This window comes from Canis lupus, chromosome 16, assembly GCF_003254725.2.
Source record: "Canis lupus dingo isolate Sandy chromosome 16, ASM325472v2, whole genome shotgun sequence".
NCBI classification, from domain to species: Eukaryota; Metazoa; Chordata; class Mammalia; order Carnivora; family Canidae; genus Canis; species Canis lupus.
In genome coordinates this window covers 54,277,088-54,303,271 of record NC_064258.1, presented here as the reverse complement: position 1 = coordinate 54,303,271, position 26,184 = coordinate 54,277,088, and the positions used below count along the sequence as shown (strand labels likewise).

Genomic DNA, 26,184 nt, shown 5'->3' with positions numbered 1-26,184 from the left:
TTAAAACTCTCTTGGTCCTTGTTCATTTATTTAATTCCATCTCTTATTTATAAATATTCTGTACATTGTTATTTTACATTTTTTGAGTCTGAAAAGTAATATCTGGAGACTAATTTGTTTTTCCGTTGACCCTCACTCATGGTATTTCCTTCCTTGTATGTTGGTGGTCTGCTTCCTTTTGTTTTGTTTTCAGTTTCTGGTTGGACTTACTCTGTAAAGACACTGAACACCTCAGTTGGTGACCCTCCCCCCCCAGCTGGGATTAGTATTTCCGTCTGCCTGGACTGTGCTTGCTGTTCTGACCCGGGGCCTTCTAAGGTGTGTTCAAGGCTTGTGGCTTAACGCAGGAGTTCCAGGTTTTCTCCCTTCCCCTTTCTGGGGGCCCAGGGCTCAGCCTCTAGATTCCAACTTTGTTTTTTATTCCTTAAAGATTTTATTTATTTATTTGAGAGAAAGCAAGCACGAGGTGGGGGGAGAGGGGGAACAGAGGGAGAGAGAGAAACAGGCTCCCCACTGAGCAGGGAACCCAACACGGGGCTCGATCCCAGGACCCTGGGATCATGACCTGAGCCGAAGGCAGACGCTCAACCGACTGAGCCACTCAGGCGCCCCTGGAGCTATCTTATATTTTCTTACGGGCTAGGAATGCATTAAACTTGCATTTGTTTCACTTTATCTAGGATGCAGCTGTACTGCCACAGGAGAGCCTCTGCGAGTACCTGGTTCAACGTGATGGGAAATAAAAGACATGCAGGTATCTCTTTGCTGGAGCAGAAATGCAGCCCTTGGCAACTTCTATGGAGCCATTGATCTGGGAAATGCATTTTTTCCCTCTTTCTCTTTTTCCCAATAAGCAGAGAATGCCAGAAGTTTGTTTTTACACTACAGTGAGTTTTACTCTCTTGCCTCAGGGCATCAGTGTTTTTTGTCTCCCCTCTGCTATAATTTGGTCAGCAGGGAGTCTGCTCTCCCACTATCTTACGAAATGGATAATACTGAGTTAGTACTTTGGTGACATTATGTTGCTAGAATTGTGTGAGCCAGATAGCCTCTTCATACACATGCATATCAGAGGGGGCCAGCTTTCTCCCCACCGATTTCTGGGACCTGCCACTATGGTGAGGTGTCCCGGGATTCAGAAGTCTGGGTCATGATGATACCTCTGCCTTTAAGGTGAAAGGCAAGTGGCAGCCCCTTGGACCCACTACCGCTGTGAAAGCAACCTTTCTTCTTGGACACGTTTGGTTTAGGAGGCAGCATACACCATATTTAGGTGCTGCTCCCATCTAAATACTCAATAGACCAATAAGTCAAAGGTTGAAAGCCTTGAATGTGGCCCAGGAATAAAAGAAGATCCTTCAGTTTGCTCAGTTTGCTGTGCAAGCAGTTCTGCCAACATCCTGCTGGATGCAGTGATGCTGTAGGGTCCGCCTCCGGTTGGAGTACTGTCTGGAGCCCGTGGTGGGCTCTGGTAGGTGAATCGGGGTGAATGCCACCCCCCCCCCGGGTTTTGGAGCAAAACTACTCTCTCTTCAGAGAGTAAATATTCTTTTGAGAATAATTCTTGGCTTACCATCGGGTTTTGAAATACTAGGCAACTCTGAGATTTGCGAGGCACATCATAAAATAAGTTTTTTTTTGTGATCCTCTAACTTTTCAAATCATTACGGTTCTCCAACATTAAACTGAAGGGATTATATGGGATCAGAAAAGCCCTGAATGAACTAATAAACTCATTGCCATTCATCCCTTCCTCAATCCATGTCTGTGACCTAATATTGAGTTATCCGTGGGAAAAAAAATTGAACTTCGTTCATAGATGGCGTTACGTGACATTGTGGCATTAGTCAGGAGGGATAGGCTTGTAGTATCATAGTACTTGGAGATGGCCTTCAGGGAGGAGGACATCTCAGTGACCTGATGTTTAAGTAGTGTGTCTCCTGATCCCCTCTCCTTGGACAGAAAATGCAAGAGGTATGGATCTACACCAATCCTGGGGGACCTGCTTACGGTTTGGTTGGCTAATCAGCATGTGGAAGAAGTAAAATTGGAAAACAGATGACAAGTAAGCTTGGGGAAGGCCATGGGGAAGGACACCCAGGAATGTGCAGAGGATGTGGAAACATCAGTGACTCAAGAACATGCTCGCCGAAGGGCTCTCAGTGAAGACGTGAGCAAGTGTGAAGGATGACTTGTCCTATAGATGCTCGTTCTGTCTGTCTTCACCTTCTCCTGTTCTTGTTCAATGGGTTCAGGACAAAGTGGCCACGTTAGCAAGGATGCTGGTTTTGCAGGGGTTCAACCTCAAAGATCCCTTGTGCTTGCCAAACGAGAGGCGGCTACTACCACCGTGTATTACTCAGAGCGCCAGTAGCGTTGACCCAAGCACGGTCCCCAGTGTGGCATCATGCTCAAGGAGGACGGAGGCAAGCCCATCACCCACGGGTCGCTTGGTTATAGTGGATCACTTCTACTGTAAAGAAAGCAGGGATTTGCCATGACTGGAATGGAAACTTATTTTGAATACAGGTTTGCATGTTGGCACCAGCTGTGAATTTTCTGAATGCATAGTTCACAGCCTTCGTATCATTTATGACACTATTTCTGAATGAGGGAATTACTCCAGGGCATAAGAAGTAAGGCCGATTCTTGTGGAATAAAGTATGTCTATCCAGAACAGCTGGTCATTTATAAGAGGGGAATGGCTTTCTGAAGACTAATTCGTAGAGCCACCTGGCATATACCATTTGCGAGTTGGTGGTACTTCCTGGTAGGATGCAACGTATACTCAGAACCAGCGCTCAGTGCTGCTTCTCACGGCCGTAGTCGGGATCTAGGAATGAAGAGGAAGCTGGGAGTGATCTGACACATTTACACCAATGAGCCACTGGCCCTTCTTGTCCTTCGCATCTCTGTTCTCGAGACTTAGGCTGTGCCGCCCTAAAGGTCTTTTGTTCCCAGGGGACGCATGTCCTCCAGTCCCGATAAGCACCCCTCACACCCACCCAAAGAAACAAAGGTGACTCTACTCAACAGAAGGTTGAAAGAGCAACCTGGCCCTTTTGAGATCCCCCACCACTGGACACACATGCTGGGAGGAGGGTACTCCTTTGAGAATATTTGTCTTAATTATCAAGCAGAAATATGGTCGCAGATACATGATGAAGCAAGGCAGGAATGCGAGGTCAGAGGGGTCAGATATCCGTTGACTCTGGGACCTTTGTTCAATCAATGTGTCAGAAAAACCACGGGCACACTCAACAGACAGTCTCCCCAGGAAAGGTAGCGATTCCACGATCTAAGTTGCTTTCAGCACATTAAGATGTACTTCTGTTTCCCCGGGTAAGTGGATTTACGAGTTGCCTTATTTATTTTACATTTAACTAACTCTTTGTTTCCATCAGCGTTGTCTGCGTTATGCTGAAATACAAATTATTCCCAAGTTTCAGTTGCTGAATAACAATACGTATTTTATTTTTTACTTATCATCCAACAGAGTGGAAAGGGCTCTGAGTCTTATCAGAATAGGAGAATTATTTGAAATCTATACCTGGAGAACAGTACAAAGTTATTTATTAGTATACCTTTCAGGTCTGAAACTCCCCTAGATCCATATTCTCTCTAACCTTGGCCGTGGTTGCTCTCAGGGATAGTGAACATTTTTCTTTGTTCCTGTAGCGGCTGCTCTTTCTGGTGCCATTTTTATCAAGAAGCTGGTTATTTATCTTCACAAATTTGGTCTTAGCACTTCCCAGATGAGCTTGGAAGTGAATTGGAGAACTACATTGTGTAAGAGGAGACTTTTTTTTTTTTTAAAGATTTTATTTATTCATGAGAGACACAGAGAGAGAGAGGCAGAGACACAGGCAGAGGGAGAAGCAGGCTCCGTGCGGGGAGCCCGATGTGGGACTCGATCCCGGGTCTCCAGGATCAGGCTCTGGGCCAAAGGCAGATGCTCAACCAGTGAGCCACCCAGGCGTCCCCAAGAGGGACTTTTTTTGAATACAGTAGCAGGGATGTAAGCATAGGGAAGTGAGGGCAGTGGGAGCCAGGGGACCTGGGTGATTCAGAAAGCAACGTGGTAGCAATAGCAAGAAAGAGGAAGGCGACTGTAATGCTGGGTTCAGTGATCTGTCGGTGCACGGAAGATTAAACCAAGCACCGGGGTTTGTTCAAGACTGCCGTGGATGAACGTACAGCGGCAGAAATAGAGAATAAGAGAAACCCTACGAACAATTGCAAATGAATGAATGAATATATATGAATAAATATATCGAATAATGAATGTATATATTACACACACACAAATATACATATGTATACATAATATATGTTTGTATTCAGACACACATAAAATTTAATCCTTTGTGAGAACATTTATTATTATCTTGTGTGATGATTGGGTGTTAAGAATAAGCTCACAGACATTTATGTTTTCATAACATTCAGTTTGTTCAGTATATTTTGTAAATGAGTTTAAGTTATTCTTAAGCAAATAACATCTTTGGTCCCCCCAGATCCACGGATTGCATGGACATTCCCTCCAATCCTTGACCACTGGATTAGGTATTGCGAGGCACTGGGAGGAAGAGCAAAAGAAAACTAGCATTTTTGGTTCATTTCCACTAGATGGTACTATTTGAGTTCAAGATTCAACCTGCTGTATATTTCAAAGCAGGAATTTGACTAATTATAGACGACATTTACATTGTGTTACTTTTTTCTTCTACATTAATATCAAAACGATGTCCAGACCACTGTTACCCATTTTGGAGGTGAAATAATCACAATTTTTAGCCCCTGGAAATTTGAAAACACTGATTACTTTCTAAGAGCTGATATGATGGGTCTATTTTATGTGATATTTTTGTTGCAATTTATAGAAATGATCTTTTTGTCGTAAAACACAATTTTTGTTCATCTTTACATGTGTTGTAAGTTCTGATCACAGCTATTTTCCTTTCAGGGTGAAATACATCTTTTCAAACCACTGAAAGACTAGGGGCTCCATTTTTTCAAAATTTTTTACCAGGCGGGAAAACAAACCTCTTGAGTGGCTTTATTTATATGTAAAAATAGACTACCTCTGAGTACTTCGTTTCACTTCAAATGTCAAAAGACATTATGACAAAAATTCTGAACAATAAATAGCATCTCATTCAATTACTGAATGGGGAATTTGATATCTACTGATTCTCTGAGTGTGTGATTCCAGAATAATAAGGAACCTGGCAACTTCGCCTGTTTTTCTTTGCTGTGAGTACACAGCTGCAAGAAATCTTAGGAACGACCTAATCCATCTCAATCACTGTACAAGCAAAGCAACTGAGGATGCAGAGCACATTTTAGATTTTATTTATTTATTCATGAGAGACTCGGAGAGCAAGGCAGAGACACAGGCGGAGGGAGAAGCAGCCTCCCTGTGGGGAGCCCGATGTGGGACTCAATCTCAGGACCCCAGGATCACGACCTGAGCCACCCAGGTGCCCCCGGAGCACATTTTAAAGGGTACTCGGGAGAGGAAGGAAAGATGGGCTCTCCTGACCTCTTGTTTGTACAATCCCACTGGTCTGCAGCTCTTTGCAAAATGCTTGCTTATAGACAGTGTCCAAATGCAGAACCAGATTATGAGTAAGGAATCAGAGTCGCTAGTCAGTGTTTGTGGGCAATTCCTTTTTTTTTTTTTTTTTAAAGATTTTATTTATTCATGAAAGACAATTCCTATTTAATAAGAGTCGCACAATTGAAAAGTGGCATGGAATGGTCCTGGGCTGGAGGTACAAATGTGCCATGGCCCCAGAGTCACTGTGTACAGTGAAAGAGGCCGCCGACGGGAAGCACTGAAGAGTTACTGCAGCTCCTTCACTCACACCTGTGTAGCCACGGACAAGGTACCGTACCTCTCTGACTCTGCTTCTCTGTAAAAGAAGTTAAATTCAGATACCTAGGGGCACCCGGGTGGCTCAGTGGTCGAGTATCTGCCTTTGGCTCAGGGTGTGATCCCAGGGACCTGGGATCGAGTCCCTCATCAGACTCCCTGCGTGGAGCCTGCTTCACCCTCTGCCTGTGTCTCTGCCTCTCTCTCTGTGTTTCTCATGGATAAATAAAATAAAATCTTAAAAAAAAAAAGTTTCAGATACCTGCTTCTTGGAACTGTAGTGCAGCCGAAGTGAAATAACAAGGTAGCCTTTCAACAGCCACCCCTTGACTTCATTAAGAAATGGTTTTTAAAGTGGAAAGTCAGTTTAAAAGTCCAATCTAAGCAGTGGATGAACAAAGTCTGAGGTCAGGGATCTGCCCAGTGGGGAGCGAAGTTGTGTTGTGACCATTCTAATGATTGCTTTTGATTAATTTCTTGGTCCTAGAATTGCAAAGCTCATTCGATTGATTGCACACACTGGACAGAGTCACGCTGATGGGAACCCATGGGTAAGAGAAATCAACAGTGATTTACAGGAAGTTGCAGGCCACAAAACCTGGTGTTTTTGGAGATCCCGTGACTGCTCTGGATCGGAGGCACCTGATTGGACCTCCCATCGTGTGGCATCTCAGAAGCACAAGGCGTCTCCCTCCCCAAACGCTGCATTACCCTCTTATTCCTGAGGATTCATACCAACCTTGTTAGGTTACAGATTGTAGACATGGACGGATTCCAGACTGGGTAACTGTGAGCATTTATATACTTGAATTTCTTCTTCTTTTCATTTCTCTCATAATCCAGCAGATGTCAGCCATTCTCTTTGGTTTGGTTTTGCTTGGCATCACCTGCCCGGGACCAGCTGAAGAGAAATCACCTTTAGTTATGTCAAAGTGGCATGTTTGTTGAACTGTAACAACAATAATCCTCCCCATTAGCCTACCAGGAACTGGAGGCATTTTGTACTCAAGCAATGATGAATTTTTATTTTCTCACTTAATTAAAAAAAAAAATCTCCATCTCGGTTTCCAAAATGTATAGCTGGGCAATAAATGAGAAAACAGGGAAGGGCAGCCAGGGGATTCAAATGTGTGCTAAAATAATTTGTACGTTCATGAGAGAAGGCAAATTGTGCCTTGACGTCAATGTGAGGTTGTGGTTTCATTCTATAGTTTAGAATTAAAAAAGTCATAGTTCGTGGTGTGTGTTTGTGCAGATGTGTGTCTAACAATGCACTTTCTAAATCATCCCCACAACAGTAGCAAACACTCATTATATGCAGCCATTGGTGCTGGCATAGAGCTGGTTAGCCAAGGGCAGATTCTGTAAAATCAGAGTAAAACAAGCTTAATTTATACAAGGTAAGTTTTCTCCCATTTCTGAAAGTGAGGGATTGCCACCTTAACAGAAAATAGTTTACACGCAAAAGTTCCTGTATCCTCAGATGTTTCTCAGACCTTGTGTTTTAAATTCACTTTCTCCCTTTAATAGGGATTAGGGCCAGTCTGTCTTTCTCAGCAAATCCTGAATTTATTGTGGGAAACTGATCATCTCTCTGCAAGCTTATGGTTGACTCTTGTGCTACAAACTGGTTCATGGAAGCAGTTGGACTGAGGCTGTGTTTCAGTACATGCGTTTTTGCTCGTATCTGGTGGCTCTTCCTTATGGGGGGCACTGAGCGTCCCAGGGGATCATAGTGCAACCTGCTTCTGGCCCTCACACAGATCCTCACTGTCTACAGGCCCTTTGCAGCCAGGAAAATGAAAATCACCCAATTTCTCTTTATTCTCCTTCTTGAGGATTCTTCAGCTGCAATTCGAATTTATACAGCTTTTAAATACAAAAAGCCAGGTTCTTAAAAATTTTTTTTTAAAGATTTTATTTATTTATTCATGAGAGACACACAGAGAGAGAGACAGGGACACAGGCAGAAGGAGAAGCAGACTCCTTGTAGGGAGCCCGATGTGAGACTCGATGCCAGGGCCTCAGGATCATGACCTGAGCAGAAGGCAGACGCTCAACCTCTGACCCACCCCAGGTGCCCCCAAAAAGCCAGTTTGAAGGTAGGCATATCAAACTCATCATCAATGGAAAAAAAAAAAAGATGCCCAACTAATCAGATGAGGAAAAAAGAAACCAAGTCTGATACCAAACAACTGTTTCAACCGCTTTATGAACAGTAGTACAGTTTAAAAGTCTGAGTAGGCAAATATGCTGCTCTCATGTTTGGAAAATCTTGTGTCCAAAGAGTTTCACAACGTAACAGAAAAGACCTTTTCCTCAAGGTCTCCAGTGGGACGTGAATGTGACTCTCCCAATGCACACAGCGGAATTACAAGAACGCCACTGTCGTCCCTCCTTTGCTCCCACACCATGTGGGACCGTGAGCAGCCCCTAACAGAGCAAGAGCAAGGCAAGACTGTGGATGGACAGACGGACAGACGTGGTGATGATGGACCAGCGGCAGGATGAGAGTGCAGGGGGAGCAGAGGAGGGAGAGCTGGGTGCTCCTGGGAGGAGGTTGTTCTAATGAGCTCCTAGCCTTGGAGAGACTGATGGATGAGCTTCTCTGGCGATTGCACCAATATTCCTCCCAAGAGCCACAGCAGTGCCCCGGTGTTCACGCACACTGACTTTGCATGCACCTGCGTCTTCAATGCCAGAGAAGGCACAACGGAGGTAAATAAATCCCCGTCTCCCCATTTCCCCCCATTCCTACTTTTAAATAGATGTCAGGCGTCATCCCACCACTGTCATAGTTGTACGAGACGTCAGGTCCCCCTAGTTTATTATTTTTCAGGAACGTCCCTGAAATGCAATAATTCAGAGATCTCTTGGTTTTTCGATTCACACCACAGGGGCCAGCGATGTGAAAATTTCGTTCACACGAGCCACCCGTAAGGGTGCTCAGCACACTGCGTGTGTATTTGAAATTGATACTTCGTCGGAAATACTGCTAGGATCCTTGCTGAAAGAATTGAAAGCTGATGTTCGTATTTTAATAAGCCTTCTCGAAATGTTTTGCAAACACAGTTTACATTTCTGGTGACTAGAACGCAGGAAGTTTGCCTAAAACAAGAACGGCAATCAGAACGAGGGTCTCTTCTAGGTCCAACCTTTTTTTTTTTTTTTTTTTTTTTTTAATTCCCCCTGCCACCTGTCAAGCGCCGAGCTGCCAGGTGTTGGAACAGTCAATTAATGCAACAAGCAGAATGAAAGTACCAGGCAGCCTCGAATCCCTTTCCGAGGTAGAGAAGCAGGGGTCCCCCCAGCAGCTCTGGGGTGGGGGTGGGGATGACATGACCTTCACACCCGGGTCGGGGAGTGGTCTCTTTACCAAGGAAGCCCTGAAGTAAAGATTCCTGCCATTTTCTGGGCCATGGCGGGAGGAGAAGTATCTCCCAGCACCCCCTCACCCGCTGGAGGTGCCAGAGGACCACCTCCCTTAAAGGCCTTGGGCAAAGAGGCATAAGAGAAAAGCAGGGGCGGGGGGAGCAGAGTCCTTGAGGGCAACTCCCCTGCAAGACTGCAGTGCACTGACTGGATGCCCGCCTGCTGTGGGAGGGCCGCCTCCCCAGGGGCCAGCCAGGCTCGCAGGAGGGGACGGAGGCCTGGGGCCCCAAGCGGGACCCCTCACCACCGTCCTAGGCCGGGCTGACATCTCCCCCTCCTGGGGCTATGAGCCGCCTCGACCCACGCTCCCCACCCGCCTAAAGAGTTTTATTGTTATTATTAAATAACCCATCGCACCCCTGCCGGCCAGGTGGCTGGTTTCCCTGCGTTATTGCTCGGCCCTGGGTCCCTGCTGCCGCATGCATCCTGCGGCGACGCCCAGCTTGGGCCCCCGAGGCTCCGCGGGCTGTAGCGTCCCTGGACCACCGCGGGGGCCCCTCCAAAGGGCACCTGCCCGTCGCTCTGGACCTGCCGTGCAGCGCCCCCCCCCAGCCCCTCCATCAGGCTTGGAGCCGCCTCAGCTGCAGCTCCGCCGGCGGCCGTGCTCCCTCCCCCTCCTCCCTCCCTCCTTCCCTCCTCCCTCCCCCTCCTCCCTCGCTCCCCCTCCTCCCTCCCCTTCCCCCCTCCCTCCCTCCCTCCTCCCCCCTCCTCCTCCCTGGGCTCCGCCCGCCCACGCCCCGGGCTTTCGGTGGCGGCGGTCGCTCCCGAGTCTTCTGTCTCTATTCGCTTCGTTTTCTATCACGGCCGCTAACGTATGAATACTGTGTGACAGTTTGCAATGTTCCCTTAGATGTTTTTTTTCCTAAGACTCATTTATTTATTCAGGAGAGACACAGAGACACAGCGAGAGGCAGAGACACAGGCCGAGGGAGACGCAGGCTCCCTGCGGGCCGATGCGGGACTCGATCCCGGGGCCACCGCGGAGCCCCCCGGGCGCCCCTCCCCAGGGGTTTGTTGAGTTATTTGCTTATATGATTTTATCTGGTTATGTGAGCGAGGCCGGGGGCGAGGCCGAGGGAGAGCAGGTTCCCGCGGGCTCCCCCCCCCCCCCCCCCCCCGTGCGGGTCTCGATCTGTGACCCGGTCCTGCCCCCGTGTTCTCGGGTGTCCCGGCGGCCCGAGGTGGCAGCTGCGCCCGGGCTCGGGCTCGGGGTCCCACGGAGCTGCCCTGACCACTGACGTGCGGGCTGGGCAGGCCCTACACAGCCTCAGCCCTCTCCCCAGGGTCACCTGTGGGGTCACCTCCCTCCTGCTGTGGTCCTGTCACCTGTGGGGTCACCTCCCTCCTGCTGGGGTCCTGTCACCTGTGAGCATCATATCCCCCATCCTGCTGGGGTCCTGTCACCTGTGGGCATCCCGTCCCCAGTCCTGCTGTGGTCCTGTCACCTGTGGGCATCACCTCCCTCCTGCTGGGGTCCTGTCACCTGTGGGCATCATATCCCCCATCCTGCTAGGGTCCTGTCACCTGTGGGCATCCCGTCTCCAGTCCTGCTGTGGTCCTGTCACCTGTGGGCATCACCTCCCTCCTGCTGGGGTCCTGTCACCTGTGGGCATCCCGTCCCCAGTCCTGCTGTGGTCCTGTCACCTGTGGGCATCACCTCCCTCCTGCTGGGGTCCTGTCACCTGTGGGCATCATATCCCCCATCCTGCTGTGGTCCTGTCACCTGTGGGCATCACCTCCCTCCTGCTGGGGTCCTGTCACCTGTGGGCCTCATGTCCCCCATCCTGCTGGGGTCCTGTCACCTGTGGGCCTCACGTCCCCCATCCTGCTGTGGTCCCGTCACCTCCAGGTGTCACATCCCATCCTGCTGTGGTCCTTCCATGAGAGATTTCCATCTGATGACTAGAGTATGACACTTTCTCCCCCTCTTTTCCATCCTATGGTTTGAAGTGCTATATCATCTCTGCCCCTGAATTTCTCTTAGAAGTTGCCATGAAGGTATTGGCATCACTATTTAAAAGGTTGACGTAGCATTGCTGTTTGTTTGGTCATCAGTCCCAAAAATCATAGCTGTCATACTTTGTCGTGTCAAATAAAAAGGTTATATGGGCCTTCCGATCTCTTCCAGAAGTTCTGAACATATTTCTTTTAATATATCAATGCTCTCCTTGCCATTGTTATTTAAAGTACATTAAAACAGGGTCGCCTGGGGGGGCTCAATGGTTGAGCATCTGCCTTCAGCTCAGGGCGTGAGCTTCTCCCTCCGCCTGTATCTCTGCTTCCCTCTGTCTCTCATGAATAAATAAATGAAATCTTAAAAAAAAAAATACATTAAAACATTATCATCATAGCAGATATACAAAGAAGACCCCAAGATGCATATTCAGTAGAAGTAGAAATAAAAAAAAATCTATCCACCTCTTTTCCTAGCTCTAGTAGAGGGGGAAACGTTATGGAAATTTACTAATTATTTCATCACGTGAATAATATACTTTTGCACTTGAACACGAATTGTGCATGAATTTCAAAATGCGTGCCCGTGGGAAGTCACTGCAAACCTAGTGAATTTATCCTACTGTTATTTCTCCATCTGTGCTCAGTATATGTCTTAAAACACTGATTTTTCTCCCTACTGATTTTTTTTCTTCTTGGGAAAAGGGAAATGATGCAGGATGAGATGGTGAGAAAAGTTAAGGAAACAATAGTAGTGAGTCATGATGTGAGTCTGGGTTTTACAGATTCCCATGTTTAGCCACAGTGCTTGTAGTGGGAGATGAGAGGGGGGAAAAATCCCAGCTGTTTTTAAAAATATTACAGTAGCCAAGAAGAAAGTTCAGATTTTAAAAAGCAAAATGAGCGGCCACGTCATTACACACCGCCCCGTTTCCTTGAATTATGGCCGTGTGAACTTGATTTCTGTGCAGATTGGATTCACTGGCGGTTTCCTTCCCTACCAGGCTCCACAGTTCCTTTTCCCTTTTTTTTTTTTTTTTTGTTTAAAGAGCCAAAGTGCCCCTCAGATTTATTATAATTTGTGATGTGCATCCTTGTAACCCAAACCAGACTGAGAGGGCGTTGGCTGTGCTGAACAGAGGTGGGCCTTGGAGACCTCCCACTGTCCTTTTGAGCTTGCGAGCTTCTGATAAGAGAGGCTGCCAAGCTTTAGAACAATGTTGCCGGCGTCTACACTGGTCATTTCCTCCTTGGGGTGGAAATGAAGCTGCACCCTCAGGCCACCCGCAGATCTCTGAAACTGCCACCCAGCTAATAGGCGTTTCTAGGGACGGTGGAGCCCGGATCTCCCTGGGCCACAAAGCGAAGAAAACAGGTTTTCTCTCGGGAAACCTTTTCCTTGACTAGTAGAGCTCCTCTCTCCGTGGCTAAGCTTCTCCCCTTTCCGCATATGCGTCTCGTTAGGGAGGAGAATAGCCCTGGAGACATTTATTCTCTAACGACTAGGGTAGCTGTCATATGAAAAAGTAGAGTTTTTAGAAATGATCTTCCTCGTGTTAATCATCTTGAAGGGATTACAGAGACGGATGGGCAAAGCTGCCTGTCTATGTGGGTAAAACCCACCGCCGAGCAGGTGCAGGCCTCCCCAGACATGCTCCTGTTACTGTGTCACTGCTTTCTCTCTCCTCACTAAGCGCCTTCATTCTTTTAAGAAAGAAGGAGAAATGACTGTAGGTTTAGCTGTGGCTGATGATTGATTGATCGATTTATCTATCTATTGCTCTTTACATCTGTATTATTTGTCTTCCCCTAATGTTAGCAGGGTGTGGGGTAAGTGTGGGGTAAAAGTATCCTAGTAGGTCAACACAGTGGCTAAGCATCTAGAAATTATAAACCAAGCTCATGGGAAGTCAAATCCAATATGTTGTATCCTCCCATCTTAACAAAGTTACCTGAGCTATGACTTGGACGTGCAGCTTTGAGTTTGAACCTCTAGGACCGCTCCAGGTTCTGGTATGGAACGGGATGGCAGGTGCTGGAGCTGGCCTCTGGCTTGTGACTTGTCCTCCTCCCGTGCTCAGCCCTGTCCCCCCACCATGAGCGGCCTCACCTGCACAGGTGTGGCTACTTCAGCCCACATGCATTTCTGAGCTCTGGCCCACACCTTCGCCATCCAATCAACAGATGACCCCGATCACCTCTAGGCCACCACCGACGGTCCTTACTATGTTGCCATTTGCCTTGTGGTGGGACTAAGCACGGCATCACGACAGCCTTAGGAGGTAGGTACTGTTCCTAGGTGTGTTGAACAGACGAAGAACCTGAGGCCCGGGGACTGCACAGCCAGCGATGAGGGAGCCAGGAGGGCCACCCACGTGGTTTGCTTCTAGCCTCTGATGTTCATAACGACTCGATTCTTCCTTCAAAGGAAAAGTGCATTTCCCGACACGTAGTAAGAGCTCAGTATGCCATATGAGAGTCATTGTCATTGTCTACACTTAGGCAAAGGGGACCCGGGAAAGACTTGACGGCAGAAGTAATGGGTGAGTGGAACTTCGAGGGTAGACCAAGCAGTTTCAGACAGAACGGACACCACATGCAAAGGGCCAGAAGGAGCAGATGGTAATGAAAGGTGGACAGGACCCAATGGGTGTTAGGAAGTACAACAGGATCTGAACTGAATGAACTGGGCCATTTTTACCAGACTAAGAAATTTGGTCTTTATGGTGTAAGAGACGGAGGGGGACTAGGGTGACAAATTTTAAACAGGGAAATGATATCATCAGGTGACTTCCGGACTGAGAAGATCATCTGTCATTATCAATGGGAGATAACTTTAATGACCTACAACTCATGCGTAGGGGACCCATTTAATTTTAAAAGTTGAAGGTAGTGGCTGCAGTCGAGAAGTCAACTTTCCACTGGCAAGAAAGCAAAAAGAAGTCAGCTGGACATGGAGGCTACATGTCCTCTGAATCCGTGGCTATAAAGAAAGTATGTCATGCCACATTTTTGCTGCCTGAGGATGACCTCCTAGATGCATGGCTTCTTTTTATTGAAGCCCCCCAAATTCAGATGTATCCTAGGGATGCACTCGCCTGTCTATGTGTGTTTGGATTTTTATCTTTTCCTATATTTATATATATATATATATGCATATAAAGATTTTATTTATTTATTCATGAGAGACACAGAGAGAGGCAGAGGGAGAAACAGGCTCCATGCAGGGAGCCTGATGTGGGACTTGATCCCGGGATTCCAGGAGCACGCCCTGAGCCAAAGGCAGACGCTCAAACACTGAGCCACCCAGGGGTCCCCCTATATTAAAATATATTAAAATAAATTCCATATAATTCTTCTAGTGGACTTGTTCTATGTACATGAGAATGTAATTGTTGATAGCACCTCTTCCTCAAATATTTCCGAGGGTACCGTGAGCGCCAGTTAGTGTGCTAAGTCTTGTGGAGGGAAAACAAGACATAAATCTGAAAGGCTGTAAGTTAAATAACCATCTCATGTCATTACACAATTTTTATAATTCAAATGGGTCTTTTTCATACTCTATTTTCTCCTTAGCTTGGACTCTTTCTTGTGGCAATAATCCTGAAAAATAATTTCCCACTCTTTCACAGTATCTATTACTTGCCCCATCTCCCATATCTAATGTAAAGCTAAGTTGTTTATTTAACAATTATGAGTGGATTCAGTGGATTAGTGTAATGGTGTAGGGCTGTTCCAACTGTTTTCCTAAGGGTTTGTATCACAACATGGACATTTTGGCAGGCTTGGTGTAGTGATACTACTTTTCAAGTCCGTGTTTTGGTTTTTAGAATACTGTAGTTCAGACACCTTGGCATATCATAGAATGGTTTTAAAAAAATTTCTACATGTTGGATTTCCCTCTGAAAGGGATCCAATTGAAAGTCCAAATTTATGTCAGTCAAATATTAAAATAAGTAACTGCAGTACATGTGCACACTATGCATTTACATGTGTGGCTATGGCGGTAGTGGGGTGGAGAATTTGTTTTATCAATTTTGGCTGACTTGCCCTGTTAAAAACTTGCATTGAACTTCCTTACGAAGTCCATTATTCTTTGGCAGAAGTAATTTTATTGACTAATTATTGTAGTGCCGTGAATAAACAGTTGTAGTGCATTTTTGTACTTCATGTTCAGAGCAGAGACGACAAAGGCCCTACTGCGACCGTCCTAACATCTGGGCTGTATCAGACTTTACAGTTTCCACTAGACAGACTTGTTTCTTCCTGTCAGTGCCATAGCTATGAAGCCAATCTGGTTGTTCTCAATATGAGATAAGTTCTCAATAATCCCCTCAGTAATCACATCCTCTTACTCTTTCAGCAGGACCACTTTTGCAGGGTCTCGTTGTCAGGAGCAGTTGACTAAGTCCTATGGGTATGGGACTTAATTAGAACCAAAGGAAGACTTAACTGGTTCAGAGCTTTAGGAATTTTCAGTGGCTGTTAAATTAAATGCAGTTGCTCATGTTGATGGCTTCTTTCTGATACGTTGGGTTAATGATACCTCTACTCCTGTTACTATTATTTATTGAGAATTTGTTATGCTCCAAGTTCCATGAGAAAAAGGAGGCCTGGAAAGAGTAAATGTCATGTTCAAGGTCGTACAGCTTGTAAATGACAAAATCAATGTGAACACACGACTGTCTTACTGGAGAGCAATTGTGTCTAACAATGAAGTTAAAATCTCGTGTTTGTGATCTAATTTTCCTTGTGCCTGTCTCATTTCTTTGAGCTAACCTTTATAAAGTACTTTCTATATGCCAGGTAGGATCTTAACACTTTATAGTAACTCATTAAACAACCAAACAATTTGTCATCTAGATATAATTTTATATATGATGAAGTGGAGACAGGGAGGCTAATGAACTTGGCTGATGGCCATTTTGTCACCAAGAAAGATGCCCGCTCCTCTGCCACCACTGTTGTTTGTTTGTCCCTTTGAAAGGCAAATTGATTAGTCATGACTCAAGACCTAATTTCACATTATTTCCACAGAGCCAGATTAAGCTAGCTGAATCTTCACCTCTGGATGTTGTAACATTATGTAAAATCCAAAGATCAAATGCAGATTACATTAAGCATACATAAAAGGCAATGCATGACTTACAGGGAGTCACTTCTTAATTTTGATGGTTTAATTGAAGAAGAAAAAATGATGTTTTAATCACAACCATGCTGAAAACTGTTACTGGTAAGGCTTTAAAGGTTAGATTATATTTTGTTTTAAGGTCTTTGTGAAATTCAGCAGTCTTGAGGTTTTGTAATCCTCAAATCGGCTTTAATTAATTTATCAAATCCTTTTAGCAGAATTTGTTTCAGTGTTTTTGTGCACTTACCAAAAACAGAGCCTTATTAGTTTTCTGTAATCTTTAAATTAGGTTTGCTTATATGACCTAATACTCTGTATGAATGATCCAATTTACAGTACCCCCAACCAAAAGGGGAAACTGAAATCCTTTATTTTAATTTCTAGTGTGATTGATCCCTACCACTCCTCTCTCCCCAAAAATGATGCCATAAATTTAGATGAATAATATAAAATATAACCTACAAATATGCCAAGATTAAGATTCATTGTCCTAGTTCATTCACCTAAGGACATATCCAATAAGCTGACATTTTTGCTTTAAAATGGAGTCCACTTAGAGTTGTTTTATTTAATATCCCAAATTAATTCACCCAACATTCACCAACCCATGGGGGTAGGTTTCTTATCATGCCTTAAAAATACCTCTGATTTTAGTTCTCTGATTACTCTGATCAACTCTTTCTTCAGTAAAAGAATGGAGGATGCCAGATTATATTTACAGTCAAATATATTACATTACTCTTAAAAAAGTCTCAAACAGTTACATAAAAAAACAAGTAAAAAGGCAACATCAATTGATTTTAACCCTTCCTCCTGACATCTTAGACACCCTTGTCAATATTTAGTTAGAAGTAAGCATTCAAAAATCCTATACTTAGAGGCAAATAATACTTTTCTTGAATTGGTCATAATTAAAAGACAGGTGATGTTTGCCAAATGAAGAAGAAAGATAGGTCATTCCGATAAATAATATGAAGATTCATATGATCGTGTCAGAAGACTATGGCTCATTCAAAAGTTATTTGCATGTAGATTTGAAATAATGGGCTATGGTTTCTAGATTGAATAAAGGATGAAGACTAGAGATGGATCCCTTGAGAGAACAAAAAGCCTCCAGGAGCTGATGTTCAAGATTAGATTTGATGGGAGCAAGAATTAGGAAGGGGAGGTTATCTTTAAAAGGTGTAATGTCAGAATTGTAGTTGGAGATGCTGCCAAAGATGACAAGGCTTGCCACATGATATGTGAGGGCACGGATGTGATGGGAGCTGATAGAGAAGATGTCAGGAATGCACGATGCTAGCGTTTCTGTGGTTCATTCCATGGGTGTGGAAATCACCAAGAGGGATCATAGGAAAGGGAAACCATAAATCAGGAGTCCTCACCCACAAGAAACCTGTTACATCTCCAGTGGAGGTTTATTGACCCTATGTGCTGAGACATGAGTCTAAAAATGGCACACAGTGTAGGGAAAAGAGCTGAGACTTTGGAGGGGGGTATATTTGCAACTTGTCTCCGAGAGAGTTTGCAAGTGAAAGTAGAGTCAACAGGGGAAGGTTAAGGTTCAGAAAAGTCAACTGGAGAAAGAATTGTCCTTTAGTGAACAAAAGCTTAAAAATGAGACTATTTTCCTTCTAGGTCAGCATAATAAAGGAGAGTAGCGTGGAAATGGCTAAAAAGTCGAGGTGGGTCAGGTAGAGGTAATGCAAGGAAGACCTGAACTGGGGCTTTTGATGAGAGCATAGTTCTTAACCTTGGTTGGGAAGGGACTTGAGATTCAGGAATAAGAAAAAGGAAGAAATGAGACATCAGGTGGAGGAGTGCTGTCACCATCGGGAAGAGGCTGTGTATAGAATCAACCCACACATAGTTGCAGGTTGGGGGAAACTTGCTGGACCAACCCAGAGCACTTGAGCCTTTCTTGACACCAGGTCTCATGCCAATAAAAACAGAGATACTATATGCCTGGTATTGTGCTAAGCTCTTTGAGTTCACTGTTCTTCTCAAGAAACATTATCCACAGTATTCAGATGAAGAATCTAGTTACTAAAAGTTTAGTGACTTACTCAAGAAGGCAAGGTGTAAGGGCTGGAATATGTGCATGGGTTGGTTTCACTCCCAACTTGGTGTCACTGTATACACTACACCTCTAAGAGAGCATTTATTGGAATAAATATCATGCCACACAGCTCCTTTTATCCCCTTATTATATTTTTATTGCTTATTCCCTAAAATCTCAAATAATTAGTGTCATATAACTCCTTTCAGGATGAGGACTTACCTACTGGGGATGACTCATCTTCCCCAGCTCTCCCCGTCAGCGTGTCAGCTGTACAAATGGACCTGCAGGCATAAGCACCAAGGTGTCTCTGGCCTTTGCACGTTGTGATCTCCTCTTGAATGGAATATTGCTCTCTTTACTTCTTGTGCCTTTCTCATTCATTTCTTCTCCCATCTAACTGTTGGTGAATTTTTTCAAGACTCAGTTCAAGGTTTCCATTTTCTCTAATACCTCTCTGAAGACATCTTATCTTATGCTTTTGCTGTTTATATTGATTCACTTACCAACAAATATTCATCAAAATCCTACTGGCATTATAGCTGTAAATGAGATGATATCTTTGACCATGTAGATCTTGCATTCAGTGAATTGAGGATAAAATACATCATAGTCCCATCTGCAAAGAAATAACCACTGAAAACATTTTCATGTTTTCCATCCTTCTATGCACCCATCTTTGCAGCAGACAGAGATTTCAGTACTACATAAGAAAATGGACAAATTGAACTCCAAAAAAAAATAATAATAATAAATTAAAAAAAAGAAAATGGATGAATTACCACCATAATAAACCTGTTAAGAAATTCATCACCTAAAGTGTTTTCAATAGTAAATTAAAAAGTACAAAAATAAGTGAACTAAACATCCAAATAAAACATTACAAAGAAAAAACAATAAATCTAAGGAAAGCAAGAGAAAGAAAACATTTAAAATATATATAAATAAAAATTGGGAAGCCTTTTCAAAATATAAATCATAAGTCAATTCAAGATCAAGATGTAAATGACAAATTCTTCAAAAAGTAAATAAGGGCTATCTAATAAAGAAGTGGAAAAGAAAGGACCAAAAATAAAACAAATTTTAAAATAAGGTGACATAAAGTTGGATATAACACTTTTGAGAATCTTGATTCAACAGGCAATTTTAGAGCAAAAATAAAAATTATAAACATTGGCTCAAGACAAAAAATGTGAGTAAAAGGATAGCCATGAAAGAAATTGGAAATTTTAGGGAAAACAGGCCCTCGAAAGGGCTCTATGGCTAGTATTTAAGTGAAATTCTTTCCCAATCTAAGGAAGAAATAATTCCCATAGTATGTTATGTAATACTACCTCAAAAGTGTATTCTTTTCATGTCCACTTTGTCTGATTCTATATCATTTAAAAATATTTAGTTGGAGTCTGTTATTTAAATATTACACAAGTTCCTGGTTGAATTGTATATGTGCGTAGCCTCTACCAGTTCTAAGTTGGGGATTTTACCATAGTTGCTTGGTGCTTTGTGATATAGTAATGTTTTTTATAACATTCATGGAAGTGCCTGCCTCTACCAATAAAAACCTTTTATTGGAAAAACAAAGAGAGGTACTCTTTTTTTTTTGCCCCCTCTTGCGGACTGCTGGTTGTCTTCATCCATCCTCTTTCACACCACAGATCCTTTGACGTTAATGTCATCAATCTTTATCATCCTCTGTCTTCCTGCCCTTCAGATGCCACCTTGTGTTGTAAACAGACTTGTCCTATAGAGAGATTGAGAAGGGAAAGAACAGTCGACATTTACTTACTGATTTGTGATTTCTTGTAATTCTCATTCCTTTTTCTTGCAAATAGTTCCCAGCTTCCTTTGGCAATGGATCAGCTTTCCTCAGCCTGAAAAACATCTTTTAGCATATTGTGTCATGAAGTATGGCTGGTAACAAATTTGCTCAACTCCATTTATCTCTGTATGCTTTATTTTTCACCCTGGCTTTGAGGGTCGAATTGCTTGACCCAGACTTTGGGGCTGGCAGTTCTGAGGTTTTGACATGGTAAGGATGTTGTGCCAGTGTCTTTTGACCACCATTGCTTTTGATGAGAAGTGGGCCATACTTTAGATTGTTTCCCTGTTTGCAACGTATCTCAGCTCCCAACCCCACCCTTGAGTAGTTTTGAGATTTTTATTTACCTTTTGTTTATAGCTACTTGACAGTAGTGTGCATAGATGTGATTGTCTTTGTATTTATCCTGCTCGGGTGTTACTGAACTTCTCGGATTCATAAATCAAAAAATATTTTGACTACTATTTCTTCAGATGATTTTTCTTCTTCATTCTCTTTTCCTCTCCATCTGGGATTTCACATGCACATGTGTTAGACAGTTTGATATTGTCCCATGGGTCAATGAGGCTATGTTCATTTTTCTTCATTTTTTTTTGTCTTTCAGATTTGATACATTTTATTTATATATCTTCCCGTTCACTGACCTTAATTTCTGTCATCTCCAGTCTTTTATAAAGCCATTCAGAAAATTTTTCATTTCAGTTATTGTACTTCTTTAGTTCTAGAATTTCAATTTAGCTTATTTATACACATACACACAACATGCACACACATGCACACACACGTAGTTTCCATCTCTCTCCCAAGATTACCTATTAATTCATTAAAACCATATTTCACTTTATGTCTTTGAATGTATTTATAAAAGCTGCTTTGATGTCTGTCTGATAAATACATCTGGACCATCTCAGAATTGGCTTTTATTGTTTGCTAGGTTTCCTGGCTGTAAGTCATATTTCCATTTTTCCTTTCTGGCAGTTTTTGATTGTACACTGAGTATTTCAGATGATATGTTGTAGTTTTGCTATTTATCATTAGAGTGTTGATTTTTGTTCAATGAGGCAGTTCAGTTACTGACTGATCATCTTAAATTTTTTGAAGGCTTGGTTTTATACTTTTTTAAGGCTGATGTGTGTAACACCTTGCTCACCACTGCCTTGGCCTTACCCAGTCTATGTCTCCCCTGTGGATCTTGTGGATGTTTGGTTTTAGGCTTTGTTACAACAGATCTAGAGTAGGTCATATTCTTGAGTGTGGATCATGCCCCCAAGAATCATGGATTTTGTGGGTTTCTTAAGCTGAATGCCTGTGGTATTAGCAAGGTCTCTCTACTCTGGCCAGAACTGCAACATCCCAAGCTCTGCTCAACCTCTGGTATCTCTGTTCCATATTCAGCAATAAAGTGTCACTACCAGTGTCAAGTCATGCAGAGTCTTGCTTTGTGTACATGTAGCCCAGCCATTGCTCAAAGACTTGCACAGAACCCCTCTCCCATCAACTGATTTCCAGAGTCCTTCTGTGTCACAAATCCCAGTGGCTTCGAGGCCCCACAACCCCATCTGTGGGACCACTATACTCTTCTTGTTCTTGAGTCTCTGTATTATGGTTTGGAGAGTATTCCCAGGCAGAGAGCAGGGGCGATTGTGGGGGCTTACCTCATGGATTCCCCTTCTCTCATAAATTGCAGTCTTGCATGCTTCTCATCCCATGACTGAAAACATGGGCCTCATCCATGTGGTCTGGTCTTAACATTTCTTGTGGCAGGAGGCTAGTCTGGGATATGTTGCTCCATCACAGCCAGAAGTAGAAACATCTCTGACATTGCCTTTTCTAACTTTGTACATCTTTTTAAAACAAGATGTTTTTAGAAAAAGCTTTATAAATCTCTTATAACTTTAGAATATTTTGTATGTTTAGGATCGGATTCACTCTTTTTCTCCATGATCTTCTCCTGCCAACATTCTCAACATCTTCCACATCAGTATGTTTTATTCATCCTAGCTTCTTGGTACCTTGGCCACCTCAATTGGAACGATCTTTCTCTCCATGCCACCTTTGTCACTGCAACTCTGTTTCATGGTTCTGTCCTAGATGTTAACAACAATAATTGCACCACCTCCAAACTCTTAATTTTTTAAAACTTATTCATGAGAGATACACAGAGAGATAGAGAGAAAGAGGCAGAGACACAGGCAGAGGGAGAAGCAGGCTCCATGCAGGGAGCCTGACGTGGAACTGGATCCCAGGTCTCCAGTACCACACCCTGGGCTGAAGGCAGCGCTAAACTGCTGAGTCACCCAGGCTGCCCCCAAACTTAATTTTAAACATCCTCCCACCTGCTTATTGAGTTCCGCCCTTCCTGTTCATTAATTCTGATACCCCAAGCTAGCTTGCTACTCATCCACCCTACAGCGGTCTACAGTTCTCTGTTCCAACTCCTGTTTTACTGTGTCCCACTTCCAGAATGTCATCACTCTGCTCCTTACGTGTCTACACCCATGGTTTGGCATTCCCCACACTTCTACCTGTCTGTCCTTCTCTCCATTGTCCTTGCTACCAAACTATCTGGTTAGAGACTAATTTGTCTGTGCTCCTTCTGCACCGAAGCCACTTCATCATCTCCCACTATTTCCTTTCCTTACTTTCTTTGAGCCACACTGACCTCTACATTGTTCCTTGAACCCACCAGACTTTTTCTGGCCTATGGTCTTTATACTGGCTCCATCCTCTTCCAGGATGGCTCTTCCTCAGCTGCCCAAGTGGCTTTTTCACCTTCAAGTCTCTGCTCTCCTAAGTGAAGCCTGCATTGCTCACTCTACTTATGGTTCTACCCTGGACCTCCATCCCTAAATCCTTCTACCTCCCCTGCTCTGCTTTATTTTTTTCTCCTTTTTACTTATAAACTTCTTACATACTAATTTTCTTATTTATTTAGCTTATTGTCTCTCTTTTCCTGCTGCAATGACAGCTCAGTGAGGACAAGGATCATCATCTATTTCATTCACTGCTATGTTTTCAGGACTTTGAATAGCACCTGGAACATAGAAAATAATCAACAGTAGTTATTTGTTAAATAAATGGATGCTGAAAGAAATTACATTATCTGCGATGCCATGTCTTAATTTAAATATAATGAACAAAAATTTCAAATGTGCACTAAACAATATCATTACACTTACCCACTAAATTGGTTTTCCCATCCTCTGAGATGATTATTTCACAATTCTTTCCTCTTGCATTCCATTACTTATGCCCTCTTCCCAAAATTTTAACTAATGACCTAACTTCACGGTATCTAAAAAATAAAGCAATTAAAAATACCTCATCTTCCCATTACCAAATCCCCAACATACATGTATGTCTTCCCCCATTCTCTGCGTTCTTTCTTACACATTTGGTACTTATATTGACTCCTCCATTCATGCTCTGCATCTGTCTTAGTATATATGGACTTTGCTGCTAAATTCATTCCCTTTTTATGTTGCATTGATTTCTCTGTCTCTCACAGTCATTTCTGTTTACATGCAAACACTCTTTAAGATCATTGTGCAAAAAAACAAAAACAAAAACAAAACAGTACCCTCCAAAAAGTCCTTCTTCAACTCTTTGTGTTTTTAGCTAAATGCTTTGAAAGAGTTATTTATATTTGTTGTCTCTACTCTTCCATGTTTCCTTTTAGTATCTCCTCAACCCAACTTCACCAGTCAATTGTCTTTACCATTCTGATGAAATGGTTTATATTTAAGTCACCAGTGACTACGATCTTAAAATAGATTTAATTTGATTTTCATCTTGCCAGCCTTCTGAGAAGCATTTGTCATAATTGTTCTCTCTTTCCTGCTTAAAATGCTTCTGTTCTTTAGGATCTCATGATACCATTTTCTTCTGTTTTTCTTTTAGTTCATGTAGTGCTCCTTAGATTTCTTTCTGGCTCCTCCACCTTGTCACTGTGTCACTGTGTCCTAGCATTCTGTCCTTGACTCTTTTCTGTTCTTTTTGTGCTCTTATGAAAGATGTCACTAAATGTCACTGTGTCCTAGCATTCTGTCCTTGACCCTCTTCTGTTCTTTTTGTGCTCTTATGAAAGATGTTGCAGTGAATATTCTTAGACACACCTTTTGGTTGCAAGTTTATGTAATACATAATATATCTCCCCCAAATAATTGATAAACATGTTCTATTACATAGCATTAAATACTGATTTCCATGACATAAACTATACATTTTTATTCAAGATATAAAGTTGCATCCTTTCTGGCAAATCAACTATTGATGCACCTAATTATATACGATATATTTTGTCTCTAGTTCTTTATTTAACTACAACAGGAATGGGCAAACTTTTTCTCTAAAGGGGTCAAATGGCACATATTTTAGACTTATAGGACATTATGGTCTCTGTTACAAATACTCAGTCCTGCTGTTGTAGCACACATGCAGTCATACGCAGTGCATATTTGAATTAATATGGTAATATCCCATTTAAACTTCAACTCCAAAAATAGGTGGTGGGTTACAGTTAGCCTTCAGAGTATAGTTTGCCAAACCTTGTTCTATAGGATTAAAATGATAAATATTATCAACTGTCTAACCTAAATCCAGGTATAGTATGTTTACAGAACCCCTCTTGATCAACTTCAGAATTTACTAATCTGCAAAATTAGAAATGATTGATTTGGCATATCTCTGTGTAGTGAAACCTTGTTGTCCTGGTTATCATGATTTCTTTTTAAAGGAGTCATATTTTATCCTCTACAACTGATTCTGTGAAGTGACCCAGATGAATACCAAGTTGACTGATACATAATTTGTAGACATTAACACCTCTTCATCCTACACTTTTGGATAATTGAGACTGTATATTTTATTTTATTTTTTTAAATTTTATTTTTAAAAATATTTTATTTATTTACTTGACACAGAGAGTGAGTACAAGCAGCGGAAGCGGCAGAGGGAAAGGGAGAAGCAGGCTCCCCACTGAGCAGGGAGCTGGACGTGGGACTCGATCCAGGACTCTGGGATCATGACCTGGACTGAAGGCAGACATTTAGCTGACTGAGTGACCCAGGCACCCCTGAAACTATATATTTTATTTTTCCTTGCTATTTTCCTTGATTGCACAGAAAACACTAGTTGTACCTTGAACATACTAAGGTCTAATTCATTTGAATGAGAAGACTTGATAATTTATAATATCTAAATTACAGAGTATCATCTGTTTTAGATTTCAATTACTTTTCTTCTAACCTCTTTTCCAGCTTTTTTTGAAATAAAACTAACAAATTAAATATGTATATATTTAAGGTGTACAATGTGATGTTTTGATATATAAATTGTGAAATGATTACCATGATGAAGCTAATTAACACCTCCATCATTTCACATAATTAACCTTTTTTTTGGTCATGAGAACACTTAAGATCTACTCTCAGCAAATTTCAAGTATACAATGTAGAATTAATAACTACAGTCACTAAGCTGTACATTAGATTTCCAGAACTTTTCCATCCCACATAATGGAAACTTTGTACTCTTTGACCAACATCTCCATGCATCTCCCATCCTCCAGCCCCTTTTAGTATCATTAATTTTTCTATTGTTTTCTAGTATCTATTTTATTTATTTATTTCTTCTCTAATCTTTATTATTTCCTTCCTTCTGCTACTTTGGGTTTAGTTTCCTTTTCTTTTTTTAATTCCTTGTCATGGTCAATATTGAACCAATGCCCAATAAAGTTTATGGCTGATTTTGTGTTTTTATTTCTTCTGCTCAAGACCACCGTCCTTCCCATCCCCCCCCAACACCCCCCCCCTTTAAATTCCTTTAATAGCATTGTTTTGGGGGATATCAGGATTTTTTTTGTGTGTGAAATATCCTAAATTGGGTCTTCTAATTCTAGCATTTTCTGATAA

The 26,184-nt window shown here is 42.7% G+C and overlaps 1 long non-coding RNA gene across 1 annotated transcript; it reads left to right on the top strand.

The window, feature by feature from the left end:
• Window positions 1-11: 11 nt before the first annotated feature.
• Window positions 12-7,128, top strand: LOC112651144 (uncharacterized). Its single transcript, XR_007402632.1, has 5 exons — window positions 12-318; window positions 681-754; window positions 1,963-3,342; window positions 4,967-5,891; window positions 6,366-7,128. It is a non-coding gene; the product is annotated as an uncharacterized LOC112651144 (long non-coding RNA).
• The last annotated feature ends 19,056 nt before the right edge of the window (window positions 7,129-26,184 follow it).